We start from the raw sequence: 12,584 nt of genomic DNA on the forward strand, positions 1-12,584 counted from the left end.
CGGCAACGAGATGAAAAACCGGAAGTTGCCCAGCTCACCACGCCGCGGAACTTCCGACATCAGCATAAACAAATAAAGAGTCGTCCCTTGCAGGATTCCAATTTAGTTTGGCACTATGAATACTACAAAGAATAAAAGTGATCTTAACACTATACTTTGAGAAATGAAATAAAAAGAAATAAAAAGGAATAAAAAGGAATGGCTAAAGTGCATTACCACTCCTTGCCGATATGGATATGTAGCGCATTGCCAGTGAAAATCTGCACATACACTGGGTAATCTGCACATATCATAACTAAAAATGTAATACACTATTATATTACAATACATAATAAGATACATATAACCAGGATAAAATATCATAAAACAATGCTTGTTGAAAAAATTGCAGTAGGTAAAAATGCAACAATTTATAAAACCTCATAACAGAAAACAGATAATCAAGCCTCCTAACCTGAGACCTTAGCTGCAGGTCTCAGTGGTCTAGGAGCGTTTTGGGGACGACTCGCCGGTCTTTCTTGTTACGGCCGACGTGTCGTCCCTGTACACCATCATCCAGCATGATGATGCTCTATTGTCCTTAAATTGGGCACTAAGTCAAAGGGATGATTTACCCCGGGAGCAAAAAGTATTTATTGGGAGGGCTTTAGACTATTGTTTGAGCCACAACTATTTTTGGCATCACAGTCAGTTCTATAGCCAAAAAACGGGTGTTGCCATGGGCGCCAAATTTGCCCCGAGCCTGGCAAACTTGTTCATGTCGGAGTGGGAGGACAAGTTTGTCTTCAACCAGGTACGACATGAACTTAGACTGTATAAACGCTTTATTGATGATATCATCTTCATCTGGCAAGGGGCAGAGGAAGATTTGGCAGCCTTCATGGAACACCTGAATACCAATAACAATAATATAAAGTTGGAGTTCCATCATAGCCCTGACGAAATCAACTTCCTGGATGTCACTATTAAGAGAGAAAATAATAGATTGACTATGAAAGTATTCTTCAAAATGACAGACAGGAATAGTTATTTGGCGATACAAAGTGGGCACCACCCTAACTGGCTCAGGAACATTCCCAGAGGTCAGTTTATCCGCGTGAGACGGAACTGTACCTCTGAGGATGATTACATGGAGCAAGCAACAGTTTTGAGGGATAGGTTTGTCGCCAAAGGGTATGATGAGAGTGATCTGAATAGAGAAATTACCAAGATTAGAAACGCTCCTAGACCACTGAGACCTGCAGCTAAACCGGTTAGGATTGATGACGACCCCAAACAATGGAGTTTTTTGTCCGATTTTTCCAACAATTACAAGAGGGTTGAGGAAATTTTCAGACAACATTGGTCTATATTACAAATGGACAAAACGTTAGGCTCAGCTTTACCTGCTAAGCCATCATTTATCTATAGACGAGCTCCTAACTTTGGGGACCAAATCGTTAAAAAAGTACTTGACCCCCCTAATGTCTCCTTCTTCCCGGACATGAAGGGGTTCTTCGCCTGTGGTAGGTGTAGAGCCTGTTCATTTACACCTACCAATTTCAGGAGAAGGGACTCTTTCACAGTTCGGGCTATTAATAAAACTTTCAAAATCAAAAACTTAATTACGTGTGACACCACACATGTGGTCTATGGACTAATGTGTCCTTGTAATTTAGTTTACATTGGCCGCACCAAACGGGCCTTAAAAGTAAGAGTGGGTGAGCATATCACTAACATCTTAAAGGGAAAGCGCGAACACAACGTGTCCGCACATTTTCGCCAGTTCCACCAGAAGGACCCTAGGAGTCTTCACTTCTGGGGGATCGAGCGTGTTACCCCATCGTGGCGGGGGTCTAATTGGGTGAGGGAATTATCCAAATGTGAGACCAAATGGATTTTCCTCACCCAGGCCCTCGCACCGACGGGGTTAAACATTGAACTGGACTTGAATTGCTATATCAGCGATTCTTAACTTTCCCTTCTTAGTTATTCCTCATAGTGATATTGCAGTCTGTTCAGTGAGGCTTGATTATCTGTTTTCTGTTATGAGGTTTTATAAATTGTTGCATTTTTACCTACTGCAATTTTTTCAACAAGCATTGTTTTATGATATTTTATCCTGGTTATATGTATCTTATTATGTATTGTAATATAATAGTGTATTACATTTTTAGTTATGATATGTGCAGATTACCCAGTGTATGTGCAGATTGTCACTGGCAATGCGCTACATATCCATATCGGCAAGGAGTGGTAATGCACTTTAGCCATTCCTTTTTATTCCTTTTTATTTCTTTTTATTTCATTTCTCAAAGTATAGTGTTAAGATCACTTTTATTCTTTGTAGTATTCATAGTGCCAAACTAAATTGGAATCCTGCAAGGGACGACTCTTTATTTGTTTATGCTGATGTCGGAAGTTCCGCGGCGTGGTGAGCTGGGCAACTTCCGGTTTTTCATCTCGTTGCCGATTGGACGTAGAGCGTTCCAGCAGGGCTACTTAGATGCCGGATGTTGTTGTTCTGGTCACGCCTCCAGTTGAAGTCGGACATGACGAAACCGGTCGGGGCGTGACCAGACAACACATCCGACATCACGCGACGGTGGGGGACCTACCCGGAAGGTACAGGGCTGGCGTGGAGTTAGCCCGGGGAGTGGACGAGTTAGGCTTCCTTCTGCCAAACATTATGAGACTATATGCCTATTGATGAGCTTTTACATGTGAGTGCAACATTTTTACTTTTAATAAAGCGATTGTGGTTAACGTTACTTCACTATCTGGGGCCATTCTTTCTCTCCATGATACCGGTATACCGAGGGAGTATGTGCAAGGATTTGTTATGATTTGTTATGAAGAGTTATGGTGAGCAGGCTCTGGCTCTTTATCCATCTAACACTTCTGCGCAGTTTGCTCTTGTGTGAGAACACCTGAGCATTGATTTCTGGTGAGTTGCCTATCTTACTATTCCTTGGTGCGACACCTGGTGGCGGATGGTGATCTATTAACTCATCTCACTGACCCCTGGATTTCATGGACTGAAGGGACATTATTTCTTTCCTGAATACCATTCTTCCTTTTTGTAAATGTTTGTCTAGCAGTATCTTTGACAGTTTGCTTACAACATCTTGAGTCATATAATAGTGATCTCGTGCGCTACTCTTTTTCCATTGATACATCAGACGATACTGATGCCAGGGCGCCACTAACGCGTCTGAGGCGTCTGCCCGAGGATCGCGCGTCCTTGCCACGAACCTTTCCACCTTGTTGTTTAGACGAGACGCGAACAGGTCCACATCTGGGGACCCCCACTTCGCGCACAACATTTGAAAGACATCCGGGTGAAGGGACCATTCTCCCTGGTCCAGGGTCTGGCGACTCAGATAATCCGCCTGCCAGTTCTCCACCCCCGGAATGTGAACTGCAGATATCGCCGGGACGTGCGTCTCGGCCCAAGACAGAATGTCGGCTACTTCCCGAGCCGCTTGGGCACTCCTGGTGCCCCCTTGGTGGTTGATGTAGGCCACCGCTGTGGCATTGTCCGTCTGCACCCGAACCGGACGGCCCTGAAGCCTGTCCATCCAACGCAGAAGACAGAGATTTATCGCTCGCAATTCCAGAATGTTGATCGGAAGGGAAGATTCCTCCTCCGACCAAGTTCCCTGGGCGGACAGAACGCCCAGGACACCACCCCAGCCCGACAGGCTGGCACCCGTGGGGATCACCGTCCACGACAAAGGACGAAAGGACTTGCCCCCCGACACCGCCGGGGACTGGAGCCACCACAAAAGACCCCTTCGGGTGAGGCGGCTCAACGAAATCCGCAGATCCAGAGATTGCGGACGCCCGTCCCACTTGGCCAGGACCTCCGCCTGAAGATCCCGTGTGTGAAACTGGGCGAAGGGAATCGCCTCGAAAGCCGAGACCATCAATCCCAGACACCTCATACACGTCCGAAGGGACGAGCACTGATTGTCCCTGGAGGGACCTGACTTCGTTCTGAAGTGTCCGGAGCTTGTCTTCCAGCAGGAAGACCTTCGCTTGAACAGAGTCCAGTACCATCCCAAGGTAGGGAAGATGAACTGACGGACACAACGTTGACTTTGGTAAATTTATCGTCCAACCGAACTCCTGCAGAGTCTGCATCGTGATAGACAGGTCGTTCACCATGCCCTGACTGGTCGCAGACCGAATCAAGATATCGTCCAGATACCCCAAGACAGAGATGCCCTGGGCTCTCAATAAAGCCAGGACCAACGCAAGCACCTTGGTGAAAACCCGCGGAGCCGAAGCGAGACCAAAAGGTAACGCCACGAATTGGAAATGATCCTCCGCAATGGCGAATCGAAGGTACCTCTGGTGACCCTCGAAAATTGGAATGTGAAGATACGCATCCTTCAAGTCGATGGAGGCCATGAATTCCCCCGGAACCAGGGCAGCCACCACCGAGCGCAGGGATTCCATGCGAAACTTGCGAACCCGCACAAAGTGGTTCAGAGCTTTCAAGTCCAGAATCGGACGTACCTTGCCCTCCTTTCTGGGCACAGTGAACAGATTGGAATAGAACCCCCGAAATCTGTCCCGATGAGGCACCGGAACCACCACTCCCTGGGCCCGCATGTCCCGCACCGCCAGGTGCAGATCCTGCAAGCGCTCCGGAGTCAGCTGAAGGTTGGAGGGGAAAAATCTGCCCGCCGGCCGAGAGAGAAACTCGATCTTGTATCCAGATCGAACGATTTCCTGAACCCATCCGTCCCGAATGCGGTCCAGCCAGGGTTGAAGAAAACCGAGCAAACGTCCCCCCACCCCAGAACTGGGTGAGGGCGTCCCTTCAGGCCGTATTGTTATGGGCAGCGGACCCGGACTGGCCGGACTTCTGCTTACCCGTCCACGGCTTCTTCTGGGAACCTTGGCCCTTGAAGGGCTTGCCCTTATAGTGCGACCGAAAGGCACGAAAGGACCCCTGAGAGGGCCTAAACGAGGTATTCTTCTTACCACGAACAAACTTATTCTTGTGAGTTTGGGGCAAGAGAGTGCTCTTCCCCCTAGAAATTCCCTTTATCAGAGTATCCAAAGATTCGCCAAAAAGGCGAGATCCCGCATAGGGCAAATTAGCTAAAGTCTTGCGAGAAGATTGGTCAACAGACCAACATTTCAGCCATATCAGGCGACGGTTCAATACCGCCACACTTGAAAGACGCGCAGCCAAAGGGACCAAATCGAAGTCTGCATCACACAAATACATGACACCCTGATGAATTTGATCCACCATAGCCAAAGTTGTCGGCGGGGCAGAGTCAGCCACCAGGGTGCGCCTGAGCACCTGCGTCCAATCCGCAATAGCCTGGGCTTCCATAATGGAAGCAAAAATAGGCTTCAGCATAGAACCAGCAACCGTATAAGCATGACGGGCCAGAGACTCCAGTCTCCTGTCCGTCGGGTCCCGGAACACCGGGGTATCCTCAGCAGGGATCGCAGTGGATTTATTCAAAATCGCCACCGCGTGATCCACCTGAGGCGGCACACACCAACGCTCATAAGTGGTGGGTGTAAATGGATAACGTAGTTTGAACCTACTCGGCACAGCAAAAGGCTTCTTTAAATTGCGCCATTGCTCATCAACCGCACGCTGAAATTCCGCAGAGCAAGGAAAAACCTGCGATGTTTTGCGTTTTCTCTGCGTCCCATAAGAGGACATCAAAACAGGAGGACATGGTTCATCCTGCAAATGCAGCGTTTGCTTGATAGAAGCAACCAACTCATCCATGAGTGCAAGCTCTTCAGACGAGCCAGGGGGAGAATTATCAACCCCTTCTACCTCAGCCTCCCCCTCAGACCCCACAAGGTCTAGAGATGAGTGAGACCCTGAGAAGGGCACTCCAGCCATAGCAGCCCCATCGCCCTCTGAATCAGAGGAAGTAGACACTCTGGGCCGTTTGGTGGATCGATCAGCCACCAGCATCTGCACCTGAGCAGCCAAGCTCGCCACAATAGTAGCCAGATCAGCCCCCTCGGGGGATGCAGCAGCCCCTTGGCCCCCCGCCAAGGTGGGAGGAAACTTGCAATCCTGAGAATCCATGCCCCAGCAAAGTAGAAAAAAAGGAGTACCGCCCCTTTAAGACCGCGGCGAGCGTAGCCCACCACACCCTACTGAATACACCGACCCCCACAGGGATTAAGAAAACTGGGCAAGGAAAACAGGAAAATGAAAGGTAAAAACCTGGAGAGATCACACAGGCTGCTGCCACCGATCGCTGTCCCAGAGCAAAAGGAAGTGATGCAATAACTGACTGCCCTATAAAGCCTATGTAAGGCTAAACAAACATGGCCGCTCGGCTGAGGATTCCTTAGGCAAATAGAAAATAGGCGCCGACATGTGGCCTGATCGATCGCCGCCAAAATGGCGGCGTTTGGCGCCAAAACGCCACGCCGTACCACACAGGACCGGTCACCCTAAATTTGCCACAAAAAAAATGTCGGGACGCAGCAGCGATCGCCGCACTGCATGCCTAAGCCCAGACTGTTTTATGCATTCACACAGCAGAGCGGGAGAGCCCCCCCCCTTGCAGCCCACAGACAGGCAGCTATTCCACACAGGAAACTGACAGGGAGCTCAGCATTTACACAGGCATGCAGGGTCACACAGTCCCAGACTGACACCCAAATAGACAGGTCCCCACATAGATTTACACTTACCAGTCCGGATGGCGTGGGGAGCCTTCTCCAGTGACCAAACCGCTGCACTGAGGACAGGGAGTGTCGCAGCCAGGACGCAGTGGAACTGCGGTGCGAAACCGCAATGGCGTCCAGTGAGGTAGCCACCTCACAGATAGCATCCCTGCAGCGAACAGGGATGGGTCATTCAATATGCCAGGGAAACCTGCGCTGAACGCTCGATGGCAGGCTGGGAAGCCCCTGGCCCTGAGCCCTGGGATCCAGGGTGGCCAGTCCGAGACCCAGCTCCGCATGATCATCTTCATCCGAAGAAGCTAACTAATGCTGAAAATTAACAGCTAAGTAAAAGAAAGAGAAAAAGACTCAAAATAAAATCAAAAAGAAAATAGAGGCTGAGACTGAGAGCCCCAGCACAAGAACAGCCAGCCTACTCCTAAGCTAGGCATTAGAAACTGAGTTGGGAATGCAGGAAGCAGGGAGGTATTGACTGAGGGGACCATCCCCTAGGGGTGGGATATGCTAAAAGCTTTGATATTAACAAATTTTGTTGCCTAGCTACTCCTGCGGAGCAAAGGTCAATAACCCCATTAGTGATGAATATGAAGTGGCGGCGACTGTCGGAGGACGTAAGAGAAAACAATATTTTTCACATTCTGCTATATAACATTCCCAAAAAATAAAAATTTAAAAATCATAAATTTAACATTTTAGGTCAATTTGTATTCTGCTACATATTTTTGGTAAAGAAAATCACAATAAGCGTATTTTGATTGGTTTGTGCAAAAGTTATTGCGTCTACTAACTACGGGAAAGATTTATGTAATTTTTATTGTTTTTTTGTTTTTTTTACTAGTAATGGCGGCGATCTGCAATTCTTAGCGGGACTGCGACATTGCGGCAGACAGATCCAACCCCTGATTTACATTTTTTACACTTTTGGTGAAACCAGTGACATTACTACAGTAATCACTCCTAAACATATGCACTGTTACTGTAATAATGACATTGGCAGGGAGGGGGTTAACACAGTGTTTCTAACTGTATATGGGTTGGGCTTTTGAAATGACCACAGAGACCTGTGATCCTATATAGAAGGATCAGAGGCTCTCTGTGATCATTCCAGAGAGAAGAACGGTTAGCTGTGTTTACAACAGCTGGCCGTCGCTTCTCTCTCAGCGGGGAGAGATCGCAGGTGTCAATCGGAGCCGCCGGCCCCATGCATCAAAGCCCCCGCTGCCGAGGTGCCCACTGAAGGACATTCACAAAGTTGTCCCATAGCGACTCCTTTGTTATATTTGCTGTGTGCTTAGCGATATTGTCCTGTTGGAAGATGAACCTTTGCCCCAGTCGGAGGACCAGCGCGCTCTGGAGCAGGTTTTCATCAAGGATGTATCTGCACATCTCAAGCTCCATCAAATTGGATGGGGAGCGTCGGTGGATAGCCATTTTCAGACCTCTCCAGAGATGTTCAATCAGGTTCAAGTCTGGGCTCTGTCTGAGCCACTCAAGGACATTCAGTCTTGTCCCATAGCCACTCCTTTGTTATATTGGCTGTGTGCTTAGGGATATTGTCCTGTTGGAATGGGGATATAAGGGGAGTAACGATGGGGAAAAAGAACATAAGATTGCAGCCTATGCAGACGATCTGCTGTTTTACATCACCAATCCCAGGATCACTCTCCAGAACATTCAAAAAGAACTAAAAGAATATGGAAAGTTGCAAACTTTAAAATAAATCCAGTAAAATCTGAAATCCTCAATATAAAAACTTAAGTAGCAAAGAAGAACAAGTTTTGAAATCCCATTTTCCATATACCTGGCCAAAATTTAAATTTAAGTATTTAGGGATATATATATATATAACGCCACAAATAGAAAAGCTATATCAGACTAATTATATACCCTTATTAAAAACAGACACATAGGAAAAAGGTCTAATAATCAAATCTCATGGGTTAGAAGAATAAACATGGTCAAGATGTTTCTGCCGCCCCAGATTCTATATAAATTCTTAATGCTACCAATAGACATACCGTCCTCCTTCAGAATTATGAAAAACTATGATACTGAAATACATATGGCAATGGAAAAAACCCAGAGTACAACTTGCAGTTCCCACAAGGGATAAGACACAGAGACGGTTAGCAGCACCAGATATGGAAAGGTATTATAGGGCAGTGATTATCACGCGAATGATTGAATGGACAAAAAGGGACAGCAGGGAAAAGATGGGTCGAAATTGAATGTACACAGAATAATAAACAATTACACAAAACAATATGGATTCCACCAAAATTTAGAGAATCACAAAGAACACATGAATTGACAAGAGTGGTGTATAAAATATGGGATAGGGTTAATAAACAGTTAAAATGGGAATACAATTCCCCGTTGATTTCACTAAAAAGGCACAAAATATTTCCCACCGGGAAATGAGGAAAAATTTGGAAATTGGATAGAAAACACTCAATTAAAAGATATTGTTCACAAGGGGGATATTAGGTAATTTCAAGAGTTTAAACAAAATAATAGCGATATGAAATTGGATGAATGGAGGTATCTCCAGTTGAGCCACTTTGTGAAATTTTTACCACAGCCGATAAGATCGGAGACAACACTAAACACTATTGAAAAATTATGTAACACAACTGCTAGATTAAAACATGGAATATCACAAAACATACAAGATTTTAACTGAGAGGCAGTGCTAGGAGAGACCCCCATTCATGGCAAAATGGGAAAAAGATATTGGGTCACAATTGTCAAAAAAGAATTGGAAGTTGTGTTAAGGGCTACACGTTGCACGGCTATAGATGTATGTACCATAGAATTAAACTATAAATGTTTGACAAGATAGTACATTTGTACACCTGTACTAGTACATAAATACCAACCAGATGAAACGGATAATTGCTGGAGGGAATGTGGAGGTATTGGGTCAATGTACCACATTTGGGGGGACTGCCCCAAGATCAGGGAATATTGGATAAAAGTGCGACAAATCATTGGTGAGATCACAGAAATAGTCATTCCCAATGATCCATGGGTCTGCCTATTACATAAAACGACACTTTCAGTAAAACAATATAAAACAACCCTGGTTCCAACTTTATTAAATGCAGCAAAGAGAACGATCCTTAGAATATGGGGTGAAGTAGAAAGCCCAAATCTAAAAGAATTGTGCAGTAGAATTAACTATGTGTATAATATGGAGCATGTCAGTAGTAGACAAGAGGAATACCCAACGTACATGATTAAAAAATAGGAAAAAATGGGTGGAATTTAAAAAAACTAGTAAATATGTGGAAATTAATATTTAGCTCCTACGGATGTAATAGGAATGCAGGAATATGAGAAGAGTTGAAGATAATATTCCTAATAGGAGGAGAATTACTGAGAAAGGAGTTCAGGTTAAAATATCCAACCATTATTAAAAACTTAAAAAAAAAAAAAAAAACTTAAACTTAGAAAGAAGTAGAGGTAGCTTAACCACTTGCCGACTGCTATTTACGTCGGCAGTCAGCCCCTCACAGGCAGAGAGACGTAGGGCTACGTTGCTAGCCTGTGAGGGTCTAGGGAGCGAACGCGCTGCCGGAGGCGCGCTCCCGCGTGGTCACGGACCCCCTGCGCGTGTGACCGGCGGACCCGATGTCCGTTAGAGCGGGAGAAAGGCAGGCGGCTAATGTAAACAAGCCGCCTGTCATTCTCCCGTGTGTATGAATGGTGATCATACGGTTCTACTATGTAGGACGGTTGATCACCGTTCATACACCTCAAGCCACAGCCAATCACAGTTAGAATCACGCCCCTAGGGACACACATAACCCCTCCCTCTCAAAAAAGTTAACCCCTTCACTGCCAGTGTCATTTTACAGTAACAGTGCATATGCATAGCACTGATTACTGCAGTAATGTCACTGGTAACCCCAAAAGTGTCAAAAATGTCAGTCAAGGGTCCGATCTGTCCGCCGCAATGTCGCAGTACCGCCATTACACGTTAAAAAAAAAAAAAAAATGACATAAATCTTTCCCTTAGTTAGAAAACGCAATAACTTTTGCGCAAACCAATCAAAATACGCTTTTTGCGATTTTTTTACCAAACATATGTAGCAGAAAACAAATTGGCCTAAAATGTTAAAAAATTTAGATTTTTAAATTTTTTGGGGGGGGAATTTCATATAAAAAATTTGAAAAATATTGTAATTTTTGCAAAATTGACGCTCTTTTTTTGTTTATAGCGCAAAAAGTAAAAATCGCACAGGTGATCAAATACCACCAAAAGAAAGCTCTGTTTGTGGGGAAAAAAGGACATCAAACTTGTTTGGGTACAGCGTCGCACGGCCGCGCAATTGTGCGTTAAAGTCACGCAGTGCCGAATCGCAAAATAGGCCCTGGTCAGGAATGGGGTAAAATCTTCCGGGGCTTAAGTGGTTAAAGGAGATAAGAGAGGAAAAAAGGGAAGGGAGGAGGGGGGGGACATGGGATGGGTTCTTTTGTGAAGTATACCTGAAAAAATGCTGCTCATCCAATACTACAATAATTCAACCCTTTAAAGTGATTGTTATTTAACCACTTGCTGACCGCTCACAGTATATTTACTGCGGCAGTCAGCCCAGGAGCCTGTAGGGGGCGAGCGCCCGCCCCCGCTCATTCACGGCATCCACGCACGAGTGACCGGCGGCTCCGATGTCCGCCGCCCACTCGCAATCTCCCGCTGGAGAGGGAGAAAGGCAGGTGGCTGATGTAAACAAAGCCGCCTGTCATTCTCCCTGATTTAACTGCAGAGATCATACGATCCTGCTATGTAGGATCGTATGTCTCTGTGGTTACATCACAAGCCACGCCCCTTTACAGTTAGAATCACGCCCCTAGGGACACACTTAACCCCTTGATCACTAATAAAGTTAACCCCTTCCCTGCCAGTGTCATTTTTTACAGTAACAGTGCATATTTATAGCACTGATTAGTGTTGTGATGTCACTGGTCCCCCCCAAGAGTGTCAAAAATGTCAGTCAAGGCTCCGATCTGTCCGCAGCAAAATCGCAGATCACCGCCATTACTCGTTAAAAAAAAAAAACAATAAAAATGACATAAATCTTTCCCTTAGTTAGTAAACGCAATAACTTTTGCGCAAACCAATTAAAAATATGCTTATTGCGATTTTTTTTTTTACCAAAAATATGTAGCAGAAAACAAATTGGCCTAAAATGTTAAAAAATTTAGATTTTTACTATTTTTGCAAAATTGACGCTCTTTTTTTGTTTATAGCGCAAAAAGTAAAAATCGCACAGGTGATCAAATACCACCAAAAGAAAGCCCTGTTTATGGGAAAAAAAGGACGTCAATTTCATTACAGTGTCGCAAGACCGCGCAATTGTCCGTTAAAGTCACGCAGTGCCGAATCGCAAAATAGGCCCTGGTCTTTGAGCAGCCAAATCCTCTGGGGCTTAAGTAGTTAAAAAAATAAAAATAAAAAAGAATTTAACTTTACAAACATGTTATATTTACTTGCCCTGTGCACTTGGTTTTGTACAAGGCAGCCTGGATCCTCCTCTTCTCGGGTCTCCTTTTCGCTGCTCCTAGCCCCTCCCTCCTGTCGAGTGCCCCCACAGCCAGCAGCTTGCCATGAGGGCCCCTGAGCCGAGCTGAAGCTCTGTATATCCATTCAGACACAGAGCTGTGGTTCGACCCCGCCCCCTTTCTCTCCTGATTGGCTAACTGACTTTGATTGAAAGCCGTGGGAGCCAATGGCGCAGCCACTGTGTCTCAGCAAATCAGAAGGGAGAGTCCCGGACGGCTGAGGGACTCGTGGACATCGCTGGACAGAGATAGGGCTTAGGTAAGTATAAGGGGGTGCTAGGGAGGCTGCTTCACACTGAAGGCTTTTCATTTTAATGCATACAATGTTTTAGGATTAAAACCCTTCTGCC

The 12,584-nt window shown here is 45.7% G+C and overlaps 1 protein-coding gene across 1 annotated transcript in view; it reads right to left on the minus strand.

The window, feature by feature from the left end:
• Positions 1-12,584, minus strand: part of LPCAT2 (lysophosphatidylcholine acyltransferase 2) — a gene marked incomplete at its 5' end in the record, with an annotated part of 226,525 nt that overhangs the window by 148,712 nt on the left and 65,229 nt on the right. The window lies entirely within an intron of this gene.

Source organism: Pelophylax lessonae (genome assembly GCF_965119305.1).
Source record: "Pelophylax lessonae genome assembly, chromosome: 10".
Taxonomy (NCBI): Eukaryota; Metazoa; Chordata; class Amphibia; order Anura; family Ranidae; genus Pelophylax; species Pelophylax lessonae.